This window comes from Oryx dammah, unplaced genomic scaffold (assembly GCF_014754425.2).
Source record: "Oryx dammah isolate SB20612 unplaced genomic scaffold, SCBI_Odam_1.1 HiC_scaffold_5, whole genome shotgun sequence".
Taxonomy (NCBI): Eukaryota; Metazoa; Chordata; class Mammalia; order Artiodactyla; family Bovidae; genus Oryx; species Oryx dammah.
Window position 1 is genome coordinate 88,370,265 of NW_024070189.1, and position 14,943 is coordinate 88,385,207.

Consider the following 14,943-nt stretch of genomic DNA (forward strand, 5'->3'; position numbering starts at 1 on the left):
TGGATGCAGACATGCAAGAATGATGGCCATGTGATGACGGAGGCCGAGGTTGGAGAGATGCATTTATAAGCCAAGAGACACCAACGTTGCCAGTAAGCACCAGAAGCTGCAAGAAACAGAGGAGGATCCACCCCTCGAGTCTCTGCAGGGAGCACAGCTCTGCTGACACCTTGACTTTGAATGTCTGGCCTCTAGAACAGAGAGAGTAACTTTCTGTTGTTTAAGCCACCCTGTTTGTGGTCTTTTATTATGGCAGCTACTGGATACTAATACAAGACCTTCATGAGTAGCCACATATCCATAAAAAAAAAGCTCACACACGAGAGCAGAGTGGCATCAACAAGGAGGTTTGCTGCAGCATCATTTGGAAAACCAAAAAACTGGAACTAACCTAGTCATCCATCTACAGGGGATCCAGGAAATAAATTGTGGTCCATGCCTGCTGTGGAATACAGGGAGATTTTTATGTACCAATGAAGAAAGACAGTGGAGGTGCATGTATATGGGGGGAATAAACCCCCCAGAACTAATCTCAGTGTCCATCAATGGGTGCTTAGTCGTGTCCAGCTCTTTGCGACCCCATGGACTCTAGCCATCCAGGCTCCTCTGCCCATGGAATTTTGTAGGCAAGAATACTGGAGTGGGGTGCCATTTTGTACTCAGGGGGATCTTTCTGATCCAGGGATTGAATCCTCGTCTCACATCTCCTGCACTGGTAAGTGGATTCTTTCCCACTAGCACCACCTGGGAAGCCGGTTCATCAATAGGGCATTGGTTAAATAAGCTAGGGTCTGTGCCTGTTGTGGAATTAAGGAGATTCGTGCGTACTTAGTAGAGAAAGAAAGCCGAGATTTACTTATATGGAGGAAAAATGGAACTAACCTAGGCGCCCATCAATAGGGGATCAAAGAAACCATAATGCATGGTTATTGTGGAATGCTGGGAGATTTGAATGCACCAACAAGGAAAGATCGCTGAGTTGTAGTTCCAAAAGAGGCTGGAGGAATCGAGGTTGCCAAACAATCACAGACAGCACAAGCCTATTCATCAGGAAGTAAAATCAAACACCAAACTCAATTCCTGATTTGGGTGTGCACATAAACACGTGCAGGTGCTCCAGAATGCCCGGGGATTCACACACTGTGTGAACAGCACTGTGAGTGGCAGGGATGGAGCTGCAGTCACGGAGAGCGTGGTCACACCATGAGGAGACCAAGGCACCCCTGGTCTCCAGGAGGCCATGGGTCTTAGCTCTCTAACCCTGGCTGGGGAACCCAGTGGGGAGGCGGACAGAGGGAGCGGGAAGCATCTGGTTCTGCTTTCCCACTGCAACTGTCCTTAATCCCAACCTGCGTATCGCAGGGATCACAATCCTTCCCCGAGGCAAGCTGCCTTCCCAGGCTCTCTTTCTAGGTCATTCTCTTCCATGTTGTTGCCCTGGACAGCAAGCAGAGGGCCGTGTCCCACGAGGGGACAAGACAGTCAGAAACAATGGTCCCCTATTCATCCATCTCTTTCTACCTTAAACTGGCTCTGCAGTCACTCCTAGGTTGGGCTGCTCCCCATGGTCAAGGGGTCACTGTCTGTCACCCAGGGATAGGGGACAACTCCTCAGTGGTCTGCTTCTGAGCAGCCAGGCCCCGCCAGCTCTGCCCCCAGAAGGAAATGACTGGTGTCATTCAGTGCCCCAAAAAGACTCCTCGTAGGGGTTGGGGGCAGAGTGGCCTGCTCTTCTCTGCAGGAGAGGATTCACATCCCAGCCCCCTCCCCTCCTCCCTCCTCCCTCTCCCCACTCTGCTCAGATGCACAGGCCTCCTCACTGCCCCTCCGACACACCTGGTGTGGTCCTGCCCCAGGGCCTTTGCACGTGTTAGGCAATACCCAGACCACCATCCCTACAAGGCTCTCTCCCAGACTTTATTTGGATCTGGCCCTCAACGTCACTTCCTTGGTGACTTTTAGTACTCAAGTACCCTCCCAGTCTCTCTTATATGCCACTTAAACCCCTGTTCAAAGCTGGTCATTGTCTTCATCCACGTGGCAAACACTGCACCAGCCACTGCTCTGGGCTATCTGAATGGGTCCATTTAAGTCCCACAACATCCTCGTTGGGAGGGGGAAGCCCCACTGTCACCCTCATTTTACAGATGGGAACACTGAGGCACAAAGCAACTTAAGTCACCAGCTCAGGTACACGTAGGGCTTCCCAGGTGGCAGCAGTGGTAAAGAATCCGCCAATGCAGGAGATACAAGAGAGGTGGGTTGGACTCCTGGGTTGAAAAGATCTGGAGAAGGAAATGGCAACCCACTTCAGTATTCTTGCCTGGGAAACCCCATGGACAGAGGAACCAGGCAGGCTGTATCCCATGGGGTTGCAGAGAGTTAGACATGTCTTAGCACAGGTTCACACAGCATGTCAGAGGTGGCAGGGGATAGTCTCAGGGAGAGGTTGGTGGTGCTCAATCCTGTAACACTCTCTCTCTCGTCTTTAAACAGGCAGGAGAGAGTCTTGGCAGTTCATCCGGCTAGGATTCAAAACACAGCGCTGTTTTCACTGGGCCTGCAATGCTCGTCTCCTCTCATTCATCGATTCCGTACACTTGTCAGTCAACAAACATCTACCGTGCCAGGCATCTTCCAAGTGCTGGGGACCCAGAGTGCCTGAGACAAACAGGTCAGCTTTCTGGGAGCTGACAGATAATAAAAGAGGTAAATACATGCTCTTCCACCTCCGGCGGCCATAAATGAGGAATAAATCAGGAAGATGACAGCGGGGTGTCGAGGGTATTGTAATCATCATCATCATCAATTTACTGAGGAAAGATGGTTGTGCAAAGAGTTAGGGAGGAAGAGAAGGGGCCTAGCAGATCGGGGGCAGCAGGACTGGGCCAGTCAGCCCAGGAGGCTGGGAGCAGGCACTGTAGAGATAGGAAGGTGGACTTTCTATCTACCAATTTAAAAAATATTAAAAAAAAATTTTTAAGTTTTTATTTATTTGGTTGTGCCAGGTCTTACTTGCAGCATGTGGGATTTAGTTGCCTGACCAGGGATCAAACCGAGGGTCCGTGTACTGGGAGCACAGAGTCCTAACCACTGGACCACCAGGGAAGTCTCCCCCCAAAAATATTTTAAGTTGGAAAGAATTTAAAAAAATAGTTGTCACAGAGGCAGCTAAGAACAATGTCAGGAAGGAAGTACTCAATTCGAGAGATAGAACAGCTAGGGCACAGCCACTGTGATGCAGTTTCTTGGAAAGGCCTGAGGAGACCTTGGTTCTGATGACCTCCAATGAAAAACGTGCCCTCTGTGAACTTCGCCTGCCAAAGGCAGCGAAACCTCGGTGTCCTCAGAGCTCTCGTGCTGTAATTGCTCCCAGGATGAGAGGACAGCTGGTCCTTTGGTGCCCAGCAGGGGCCACTCCAGCTGTGACCTAGTTTGTGAACTCCAGCCTCTCCCAACGCAGGGCGGGCCTGTCATCTTCTCTGCAGGGGGTGGGCGGACTCGCAACTGGGCTGGCGCTGCCTCCCAGACTAGGGTTCTGGCCCCTCCATGGTGGGAAGGGATTCTGGGACCTTGACTGCCTCCAGTAGCTGCGTTCACTCACACTCCTGGATGTTGGGGCTGGGAAGTGGGAGAGCTCGGGGGAGGGCTGAGGGTGACAGAACTGAGCTGAGATGCCCAAATGCCCTGCAACCCTGCCGCTCTCGGATAATCAAGGGCCGGGTACCCTGAGCAAGTGAGTCACCCTCTCTGGGCCTGTTTCCTCGCCTGGAGGCCTGGGCTTTGCAATGGGGTTAGAAGGCCGGGTTCCCAGGCCCTGATTACGGTGCTCACAGTCAGTCGTGTCTGACTCTTTGTGACCCCGTGTCTGCAGCCCACCAGGCTCCTCTGTCCATGGGATTATCCCAGGCAAGAATACTGGAGTGGGTTCCCATTCCCTTCTCCAGGGGATCGTCCTGACCCAGGGATCAAACCTGAATCTCCTGCATTGGTAGGTGGATTCTTTACCGCTGAGCCACCAGGGAAGCCCCCCAGTTAGGCTGGGAGTCTAATTCTAGTCCCGCTTCTGCTGCTAAGTTTTCAGGGCATCAGGTCCACTTCCTGAAAGGCGGTGAGAACACCAGCTGTGGATGGTGGTGGGAAGGGCAGGCTGGGCAGGGAGGACAGGATGGGCAAAGGTTGTGGAGTGGGGGCCATGCTAAATGGCAAAGTGAGGCTGCGTGGACAGGCTGCTGTTGAGTCCACACTTTCTCTGCCCCTTCCCTCCTCCGTGAGGCTGTGGCCTTGGGGGAGGTGACCCCCACAGGGCTGTCAAGGTCCCCACCTGCCCTCCAGACCCTCCGTTTTCCCCCAGGGACCCGCCTCCTACCTGGGGCCTCACCTCCCGTCTGCTCAGGACTAGACACCATCTGCTCACTGATGACTCCCAGTCTTGTGTCTCTTCTGAGCTCCAGCCCCAGGGACTGGAGCCACATCCCTGACATCACCCGGAGGCCCTGCAGCGTCCCAACTTCAGCCTCCCCTGGCAGCTCCTTGCTCACACCCCCGGCCCATCCGTCACCAGGTGCAGTCAGCTTCACCTCCAAATATATCCCAGATCCACCTTGTTCTGCAGCTCTGCCACCGCCAGGCCCCCGCCTGCCAGCATGGGCTCCAGCTCACTCCCCAGCGTTCAGCAGACACCCTGCCTTCTCAGGCTTCAGTGTTCCTGCCTGCAGAATGGACTGGAGTTGTGCGAGGGTCTCTTGACCCTGCTGACCTTTGGGGCCAGGTCATTCTCTCTGTGTGTGTGTAGGGGTGCTGTCCTGGGTGCTGTAGGGTGTGGAGCAGCCTCCCTGGCCCCCACTCCCTTGACACCAGGAGCCCCCTAGTCGTGACAACCACAGATGTCTCCAGACATCAGCCAGGTAAGATCCATGTTGTAGAAGGTGCTGGACACAGAGCAGGCATCCAGCTGATGCCCCAAGAAGAAACAGGCTGATTATCTGTTTGTGTTATCAGTGAGGAAGCAGAGGTCTGGGGAGGGGAAGTGACTCACCCAAGAGGAGAGAGTACATGTGAGATTCAAACCCAAGGCTTCATACCCTCTTCTCCCATGGCTCTCTCTGGGTCAGGGCGAGGGGACCCCCAACTCTGTGGAACCCTGACTTCTGCCAGCTCTGCAGACCCAGGAGCTGCCCTGTGTCAGTCGGCCAGAAACGAGACACCCCAGAGCTGCCTAAGAGCATGGCTCCCTCCTCCCATGGTATGGAGGCTTTGGGGTCAGTGAGCACATGACCTGTGGCCGGGGTGGAGGAGGCCCTGGGTCCAGCCTGGCCGTTCCTGGGTCCCCTGCCCCCGTGTGGCTGCCAATGCCAGAAAAACTCCTCACCACATGATCGAACACTGCTCATGCTGAGCATGGTTAGACCAGATCCCCTGAATACTCAGGCCCCTATGCAGAGCCAGGGCCCCCTACACTCATTTTCCAGGCTTGGGATCCAGAGCCTGGGGGGTGGTGGCTGATAACTTACCCATCTCCTTCCCCAGCAAGGGGCAGGTCCCATGGGGGCAGGGCTCTACCAGCCACAGTCCAAACCTCTGTCTGTCCCTCTAAACCCCAGCGGGCCAAGCATGGGTGCTGGGGGCGCAGCGGCACCACAGCTTTCCTCGGCACTTTTTTCCCCTATTTCAAGTGTTCAGTGGTTTTTTGGTGTGTTCACAACTGTGTGTAGTCATCACCACTACCTAATTCCAGAACATTCCATCCCCAAAACAAGCCCTGTGCCCATCAGCAGTCACGCCCTCCCAGCCCCTGCCAACAGGAACCCACTCTCTGTCTGTGGAGCTGCCTGTTCTGGACGTTTCCCATCAGTGGAGTCACATCCTGTGTGTGCTTCTGTGTCTGCTTTTCTCACTGAGCATCGTGTGGGGCAGGCAAGCAGGCAAGAGATGCAAACACATCCGTGAAGTATATCGTTTGGGAGAAGCAGGGGTCTGCTATGGTCTGATGCTTTGTCCAGCATGGCTGGAAAGGTGTGTCTGAGTTGAGTCTTGAGTGGGGGTGGGTGGGCAGGAGTGAGCCTGGAGGAAGGCTGGGAGATGGTGTTCTGGGTGGAGGGGCCCACCAGGGGAAGAGCCTGAGGTGGGGGGGAAGGGCTGGTGCTGGGGGTGACTGGAGGCTGAGGGCACATCTGAGTTTGGGGCTGGGAGTTGGGGTTGGCAAGGGTGGAACCATGCAGGGTGCTGAACCCACAGTGAGGTGTAGGGACTTGATTCTGAGAGCGATGGGAAGGTTTGAGAAGGAACATGATGGAGCTGAGTTGGCATCTGAAGATGCATCTGGGTTTGTGTGTTCTGGGCCTGTCACCCTACATTACATGAACCCGGACAGTCAGTCTCCTGGACAGCGCTGTCCTGAGGGGGGGACCACGTCAGTCCCTTTACGCCCCACCACCAGCATGCACAGAGCTGGGTGCTCTGTGGGCCAATGAGGGAAGCAGAGAGATTCCAGCAACAGACGAGACCTCCAGGGTCCCCACGGGAGCCTGCCCCTGACTACCTTGGAAGAGACTTGTAAAGCACTGAACCAGCTTCCTGTTCTGCAAAAAGGACTCAGGTGACCAACAACCGCCCTCCAGGCGCTGACTGAGTAGCAGGTGAAAACTCAGAGAGAGAAGGTACTTTATAACCTGGGGCCTTCGGAAAAGTCTCCACTGGGTGCCGGCTGGGGTCAGGTGCCCTGAGTCCTAGGCCTTGTTCTGCTCTCAGCCATTCATTCCACATGCATTTAATGGGCACCTTCTGTGTACCATGCACTGTTCTAGTTCTTAAGGGAAAAATACAGACAGAATCCCTGCCAGTCATCCACAGGTGATAAAGAGAAGAAAGAGTACCAGAGGTGCAACAGAGAATAATGGGGAGGTGGGGCCTGTGGTCGGCCAAAGAACAGCCCCTCCAAAGATGCCCACAGCCTGACCCCTGGAACCTGCAAATGTTACTTTCTGTGGCAAAGAGAGATGAAATTAAGGATGCTGATTGGTTCACCCTGAGGTGGGGACAATCCTGGATTCCCCGGGGGCCAAGTGACATCACAGTGTCCTTATAAGAGGAAGGCGGAAGGGTCAGAGGCACAGAGAGATGGCAGATGCTGGGCTGCTGACTGTGAGGATGGAGGGAGGGGCCATGAGCCAGGGATGAGGCGCCTCTAGAAGCTAGAAAAGACAGGAGCCGGTGCTTCCCAGGAGCCTCCGGAGGGACCAGCCCTGCCCACGCCTGGGTTTAGCCGTGTGAGGCCCGAGCTGGACTCCTGATCTGCAGGATTGTGAGAGAATCAATGTGTGTGGTTTGAGCACTAGGTTTGTGGCAATCTGTGTGGCAGCACCCCTGGGAGCCCTGCGCAGGGTCTTTGCAGATTTGAAGAGGAGGTGGGCGGAGGCCTCTGCAGAGCTGTGCGCCCACTCTGGGGGCTGGAAGGGGGAGGGGGCCCTGCTCCCTGCAGTATCTGCCATCAGTATCAGCGGCAGTGCAGGAAGCTATCTGGGGGAGGAACCCAAAATCTGTCTGTCCAGGGCAACAGACAGAGAATCTCCTCTCCAGAGCCCCTAGCAGGCCTTAACCCAAATTTACCATGAAGTTCTTAACCCAGACGGTGGGGTGGTGGCTGGGGTTGCTGGGGCCCCGCCCCAGGATCAGAGGCAGCCCAACTCCTCCCTGCCCCACCCCATGGAGAGAGCTTTGCCCCCACAGACACATGGGACAAGTCGTCCCGTTCCCTCCCAGGCTGGGGGATGCTGAACACTGCTTTGGGTGAGACTGAGCCAAGCCCCCTGAAGGAAACAGCTAAACCCATAGGAGGATAGGGAGGGGGGTGAATAGATGCAGCTGGCCCCTCTGTCCCCTCCCCCTACTCCACCACAGCTGGGGCCAGAGGGACCCAGGGCAGTGTTGTTTGGTGGGCCCTCAGAGTGTTCCCTGTTCAGGCTTCCAGATGGACTTGGGAGGTGGGGACCGGCCCCAAGCAGCACACAGCCCTCTGAGGCCCGTTTTTGGGGACATACTGCCAAACCCCTTCAGGACTGGTGTATCCTTCGTCCTAGATCTGGCCCTTGCGGGACTTTCATCCACGACAATTCATTAAGCCCTAATTAGTCTCTGTCAGCCATTAGTCCCTTTTAACCCTTCAGGGGACTGGGGGGCCTCCCGACCCACTTTCCTTGGCCGCCTTCGGCAGGTGAGGCCTCTAGAACCACATTTTGAATGTGTTCCATCTACCACAGCCACTCAGCCACTAGCCCAGCCCAGCCCCGCAGGCGGGAACAGTGAAGCCCAGTTGGAGAAAATGAGACTGAGGGTCAGAGTGGTCCCCAGTTCACCTGGCAGCACTCAGCTTGAGAATCAACATTTGAACCCTGGTCCAATGCCAGCTCCCTTTCGCTGAGTCCCAGAGCCCTATTGGAAGGTCCTCTTCAGAGGCCCAGGATTGACATGTGGTGGTGGGCAGCTCGCCCTGGGCCCACCAGGAACGAGCTTTGCTTGGAGAGTTCTCTGAGAGGCTCTCTACCTGGTGAGTAGGTGATGACTCAGGGGCACCCAAGAATGACAGCCTTGTGGGAAGAGAAATCAAGCTGATGCCTGAGATCTGCTTTATGTTCCCACTAAGCAAGGTACCTTCAGATCCTGGGCGCCCTGTGGGGGTGGCTGGGAACAGCCACCCCCATTCTACAGATGAACACACTGAGGCCGAGCTGCTATGTTAACAGTGGGGATGATCATGGCTGCCCTGCCTTCACACAATATCTAGCTAATGGCAGCCCCATGCTGGGGGCACAATGCACCTACATTTCTTACACCCTGTGTTGATGTCCATCTCACGCAAGGGCTGTCTTTTGTCAGAAGTCACCAGCGAGGATGGGGAACAGAGAGGCAGGCTGAGGAAGTCTGGCTTTAGCCCTTTCGAGCCCTCATCCCATGGTGGGCAGCCCCTTCCCACCACTCCATGCCATCCAGGTAGAAGGAGGAGGAGCTGCAACACCTGTGGGGGAAGCCTACGGGGTCTTGCAACTCAGATCCTGTCTCAGATGGCTGCCACTCTGGCTCAGAGGGGGAATGGAGCAAGGCAGGACACTCACAGCCCAACGGCTCCAGACCTCTCCCTACCTGCCTGCACCTGGCTTCCACCAACCTCACCCACAGAAACCCCATGTGACCTCTGCCTCTGGGTACTCACACACCACAGCCTTCCCAGCCTCCACACCTCCTCGAGGGAGCCCTCCTGTGTTGCTCCAGGTTTTAGAGCCCTACTCTCTCTGAAAGTTCCCCCCCTCGCCCCGATCAAACCCCAGATGGTCCCTCTGTCTGCTGCCATGCTGCCGCAGACACCCCCTCCCCACGCCTCCGCCAGAAGCAAGAGGTTCTCAACCATCTCTGTACAAACGTGGATTCACCGGGGACTGCTTGTTAACAATGCAGGCTCCTGGGCACAAACCCCAGAAGTCCTGATTCCTCAGAACTGGGGGGCTGGGGTGCCTGTACTGTTAGTGCCTGGGGCACGTGGTCTGGAAAATAAGGACCAGGTCTTTTCCTGCACTGGGATCAGGGCACAAGGTGCTGCCCTCCCCAACTTGTTGAATGGGGCTCAGTGGCCTCCCGGGCCAGGCCCTGGGAGGCACCTATGCCAAGCTTCAGGGGACAGAGAGAAGCCCCCACCCCACCCCACCCCACCCTTGCTGCTGACTGGACACAGGCCTGCGGGGCAGGGGGCCTGGCCCTGCGCTCCCAAATCCTCCCACCTGGCTGGACTGTCCCCACCCCAGCGATGCAGCAGGTCCTAGTGTTAACGCCTCCTGCGCCTTCCTGGCGCAGCCCCCCAGGCTGGACCAGACCTCACCGGAAGGGAGGGCGGAAAGGCTCCGGACCCAACCGTCCTCGATTCCCAGACCCAGCCAGTGCCCTATCCTAACCCCCTTTGGAGGGGAGCGCATTCCTCCAGGCGTCCCCACTGCCTCCAGAGAGACGACCACTGGGCTCCTTGCTCCTCGGCGCCCCGGGAAGGGACAGGGGGACCTCAGCATGGCGAGTGGCCCCCCAAAGTTTCCAGGGGGAGTGCTGGGGGCCTGGCGAGGAGCAACGCACCCGGGAGGGGCGCTCAGGGAGAGTGGCCCCCCAGGCGAGGATGGGGGGCGCGCGTGGGGGCTACGGCGCGCAGGTGGTGCGGGGTCACCGGGCCCGGCGCGGACACTCACCTGGGCGGCTCCGCCGTGGACACGGCGCGGGCTGCGGCGCGGGGGCCGCCCGGAGCCGACAGGAGCCGCCGCCACCGCCGCCTCCCGGGTCCGCCGTGCGCGCCCCCACCGGCGCGTGCCCGCCGCCGCCCTCCTCGGCGCGCGGGACTGCGCTCCGCCGTGCGCGCGGCCCGCCGGCCGGGGTGCGCGGCGTCCCAACCGCAGGTGTGCGAGGCTGCAGGAAGCCAGGACACGTGCGCGCAGGTGCCGGGACGCGCGCCAGGGCGGCGGGCGGGGGCAGGGCGTCCAGGCTCTGGGAGCCTGTGCTGCCCCGTGCACACCCGCCCGCGGACCCAGGCCTTTGTGGACCTGCAGAGGCTGCGGTGCGGGAAACGCAGGGCTCCCCATCTGCGCTTGTCTGGCCTCTGCCCCTCCTCGCTGCCCCCACTCCTGGTCTCCAGCACCTGATACCTGGACCCCTGCCCTAGCCTCTTCCGCTCCTGCCAGCCCTTCAGGTCCATTCCCCATGCAGGTCGCAGAGGCTGCTTAACCACTGGCCTCTGGAATTGACTATGGCTCCCTGTTGAACCTGGATTCATGTCTAACCGCGGTGTCTGTTTCTGGATTTTCGTACCCGTGCCTTCCTCCCGCCGCCTCACTCGTGCCTCACTCCTTCCCCGGAAGGTCCCCTTGCTCCTCTTTGAACACACCAAGAGGGCCCTGCCGGGCTCAGGGCCTTTCCCCTTACTGTTCCCTCTGCCTTTCCCTGCATCCTTCTTGGCCAGTGTGTAGTTACTCGTGTTTATGCAGCAGTCTGCTCAGTGGATGTTAGTGGAAAGAATGACTCTTACTTTTACGTACTGTGATGTATGTAGTTTCCTGATCCCCCGGTACTGGGTCTGCCCAGGGTCGGCCCCGTTTAGGGATCTTATGCTGTGGAGGCTGGGGTGGGAGGTAGATGGTACTCCAGTGTGGGGGGGCGCAGGGGCAGAGGAGGGGGGCACCTCCCAACCCCCCCAACCATCATGCTAAGACATGATTAGTAGCAAGATTACTGAATGCTCACTATATGCTGGGATATATTGTGTGTGTGTGTGTGTGTGTGTGTTTATTTGGCTGCACTGGGTCTTAGTTGTAGCACGTGGGATCTAGTTGCCTGACCAGGAATCGAACCAGGGCCTCCTGCATCAGTAGTGTGGAGTCTTAGCCACTGGACCACCAGTGAAGTCCCTGGGCTCTGTTCTTAACATGAGCCCTCTGGTGCTTGCTGTAGCCCCACCCGTTACAGGTGGAGGCTAATTATCCCCATTTCACAAATCAGCAAGTTGAGGCTCAAAGATGCCATCTTTCCCAAGCAAGGGGCTCCGGGTGGGCCTGGCTGCTCTAGGAGGCTAGGTGTGTAACCTTGCAAGATCCCACCCCCAGCCCTTCCCACCCGCTATGCCCTCCTAGCTGCTCCCATGGTGGCTTGGCGTCAACTCAGCCACCTGTGACTCAAGCAGGCTCCGTTCCCAGACTGTCGCATTGGCCCGAGGCCCAGAAACTGCATCCCGGGAGGCTGCAGGCCAGGTGCCCAAGGGACAAGAGGACGGATCCCTTCCTGGCCTGCAGAGGTCCAAGAGGAGGACATGGGGTCCCCTCCTTGGTGGTTCTCCATCCCCACGGGCAGCCCAGCCCCCACACAGAGGAATCACTGCTGTAGAGGCTGTGTGATCTCGGGGTAGTCGCTTTCCCTCTCTGAGCTTCTGTCTCCTGTGAAATGAGGTTCTGGTAACTGCCACCCAGGGGCTCTTAGAGGAAAGTGTTTATTGAGTACCTACTGTGTACCAGGTCAAGCACCAGAAGGAGAAGATGCGGCAGGGGGCTCGCCATGGTCCTGGGGGAGCAGACCAGTGAGACAGCCACAAAAGGGTGTGGTGGGAGACTCAGCAGAGAGCTGGTACCCAATCTAGGGTGGGAGTCAGTGATGCTTTTCCAAGGAAGGGGCTCTTGAGATGAGTCCTGCAGGCAGCAGGGGTAACTGATGTGGTGGCCAGGATTGGAACCCACTTCCAAGCTGTGGAACTGTGGGAGACTCCCCTCCAGCCTCAGTTTCCATATCTGTAAAATGGGAACTCAAACTGTAGACCCATCTTCTAGGATAGCAAGGACTCCACTCTGACACAGGGGAAAACCAGGGCTCTCAGTGGCCCTGCCCAGCTCTCATTCATTGTTCCAGAAGCCTGGTTGAAGGGCAGGATGAGGCCTTGGATGCTGCCCACCTCAGGACCTTTGCATGGCTCTTCCCTCCAAGGCAGCACCTTTCTCCCAGCCACCAGCCCAGTTCACCCCTTTCTGACTCATGTCTCCACCCCTTGCCTCCTCTGTCCCCTCCCTGCCTCCTCGGCACTCTCCTCACTTAAGACACCATGTAATTTACTGATTTATCCTGTTAATCATGGGCTTTTCCTTCTTTGGAAACGGCTGTGGAACGGCTCCAGTAGATACAGAGTAGGTGTCCAGTAAGTGCTGGCTAAATAAACAAATGGTCCAGTGATGCTGAGGGCTGTAGGTTTTGCCCCTGGAAGTGGGGGTTCTAGGGGGGTCTGAGTGGGGAAGTGTCTGTTGCTGCCTGGAACCACTGTCTTATCATCTCTCCATTCCTGGTCAGTGTCAGCCTGCTCTGCCAAAAGGAAGCCTGGGAGCATGTAGTAGGCCCTCAGTAACCAGCAAGAATGTGCACATTGGCATTGCTGTTCTATTGCATTTAGCAGGGACATGGAGGTGGGCTCAGCCACTGAATGGCCTCTCTGGGCCCAGCATCCCCAGTGGGATGCTGCCGTGAGGGCAGAGGTGGGTGTGGGAACGGGGTGTAGCTAGGGATTCCAGCCTCCCAGGTGGTGGGGTGGCAGTACCTGGTTGCCAAGGTTACGAACACCTGCGATGGGGATGTTGCCATGGAGACAGACCCCTGGGAGGAGAGGGCAGCTCCAGATGGGGGAGCTGTAGGTTGGGCAGGGGGCCTGGAGGTGGCTGCCAGCCCCAGGGGCTTCCCTAGCACCCTGTGTACCGTGCCCCCAGCTGTGAGTGCAGAAGGGCCCTGACTCTCCCCATCCTGTGTCCTTGTACCTGGGAAAGCCCGCAGGAGCCCTTAGGCAGCAGTAATGATTTCTAAAATTAAAGGCCTTCTCTTCTCTCCTTTCTCTGGCGAGATGTGTAGGACTGGCAGTTGGGGCCGGGGGAAGCAGAGGTCACACGGCCTGGGAAGCTCAGCTGTGGTCTCAGACAAGTGGCTTTCCCACTGTAATGGGAGTGGAATCCTGGGTTTCTGGGAGACAAGAGTGCAGAGGGATTGAGGCCTTGGACTCCAGAACCCAGGGGCTACCCCAGGCAGGTCCCTGCTGGGACCTAGGAGGTTGACACGGGCCTGTGCTGTTTACAGGTCTGCCGGACCCACAATAAACAGTGGTGTTATTTACTTAGTCAACATTTCCTTGGGCTGTGCCTGGGGATGCTCCTGCTGAACAAAGGGGCCCTAAGCTAGCAAGACAAGCTCTCAGGGTTGCAGAGGGTGGGAACATCCCAACAGCGGAGAACCCAGTGAAGGCATAGGCTGGAGGGCTTCCCAGACACGGCACTGGGGCTTCTGCAGCTTTTCTGTGTGGCCACATAGTGGCCTCAAACTGACACTAACTCCTGAGTAAGGTGGGCCCTCGATGGCAGCCCCCAAGTCCCAAGTAAGCCTAGGTCCCTGATATGGTTATGATAAACAGTCCACTCAGGGCCTCCGTGCATGTGCCCCATGGAGCTTACCAAAACCCAGCTCTGTTTTGGTTGAATTGACCTACCTGACTGCAGCCAAGGGAACCCACAGCAGGCACCATCATGATCTAGCTGCAGGGTCCTGGGGCTTGAATCACCCACTAGGGCCTGGGGCCTGGGGCCTGAATCACTTGCAAGGATTTTCAGCAAGTAAATCTTGCAGTAGTAAGCAGTTTCAGATTTTGCAAATAAGCTCATCTTAGTTCCTCCTTTCTTCTTCTAAAAAAATATTTTTTTGGCTGTGCTGGGTCTTAGTTGTGGCTCATGTTCCTTGAGCAGGGATGGAACCCAGCCTCCCTGCATTGGGAGCATGGAGTCTTAACCCCTGGACCACCAGGGAATTTCCTTAGTCCTTCCTTTCTGATATTTATCATTAATTTCATTTTCCTGTCCTTTCATACTGTTCAGGCTAGTACAATGTCCAAGATGACAATGGACATCCTTTCCTTGCTCCTGGTCTTAGGGGGAAAGCTATCAGTTTTTCACCATTTATGGTGATGTCAGCTGTCAGTTTTTCATAGATGACCTTTATCAGGTTGAGGAAATTCCCTCTTTCTATTTGCCAAGATTTCAACCTGAATTGAGCGTTGAATTTTGTCAGATGCTTCTTCTGCAGATATGAAAAAAAATGGTCATAGGGTTTTTCTCCTTTCTTGTGTCAATGAGGTGAATCCCATTCACAGATTTTCCAGTGTCAAACCAAACTTATTATTCCTGGCGTTGGCCATACTCTGTGGTCATGACATACAATCCTTGGGATCCAATCTACTGATGTTTTGTGAAAGATTCTTGCATCTGTATTTTTTTAATTATTTATTTTTAATGGAAGGATAATTGCTTTACGATATTGCATTGATTTCTGCCATACATCGACATGAATCAGTCATAGGTACACATATGTCCCCTCCCTCTTGAACCTCACTCCCACCTCCCATCCCTT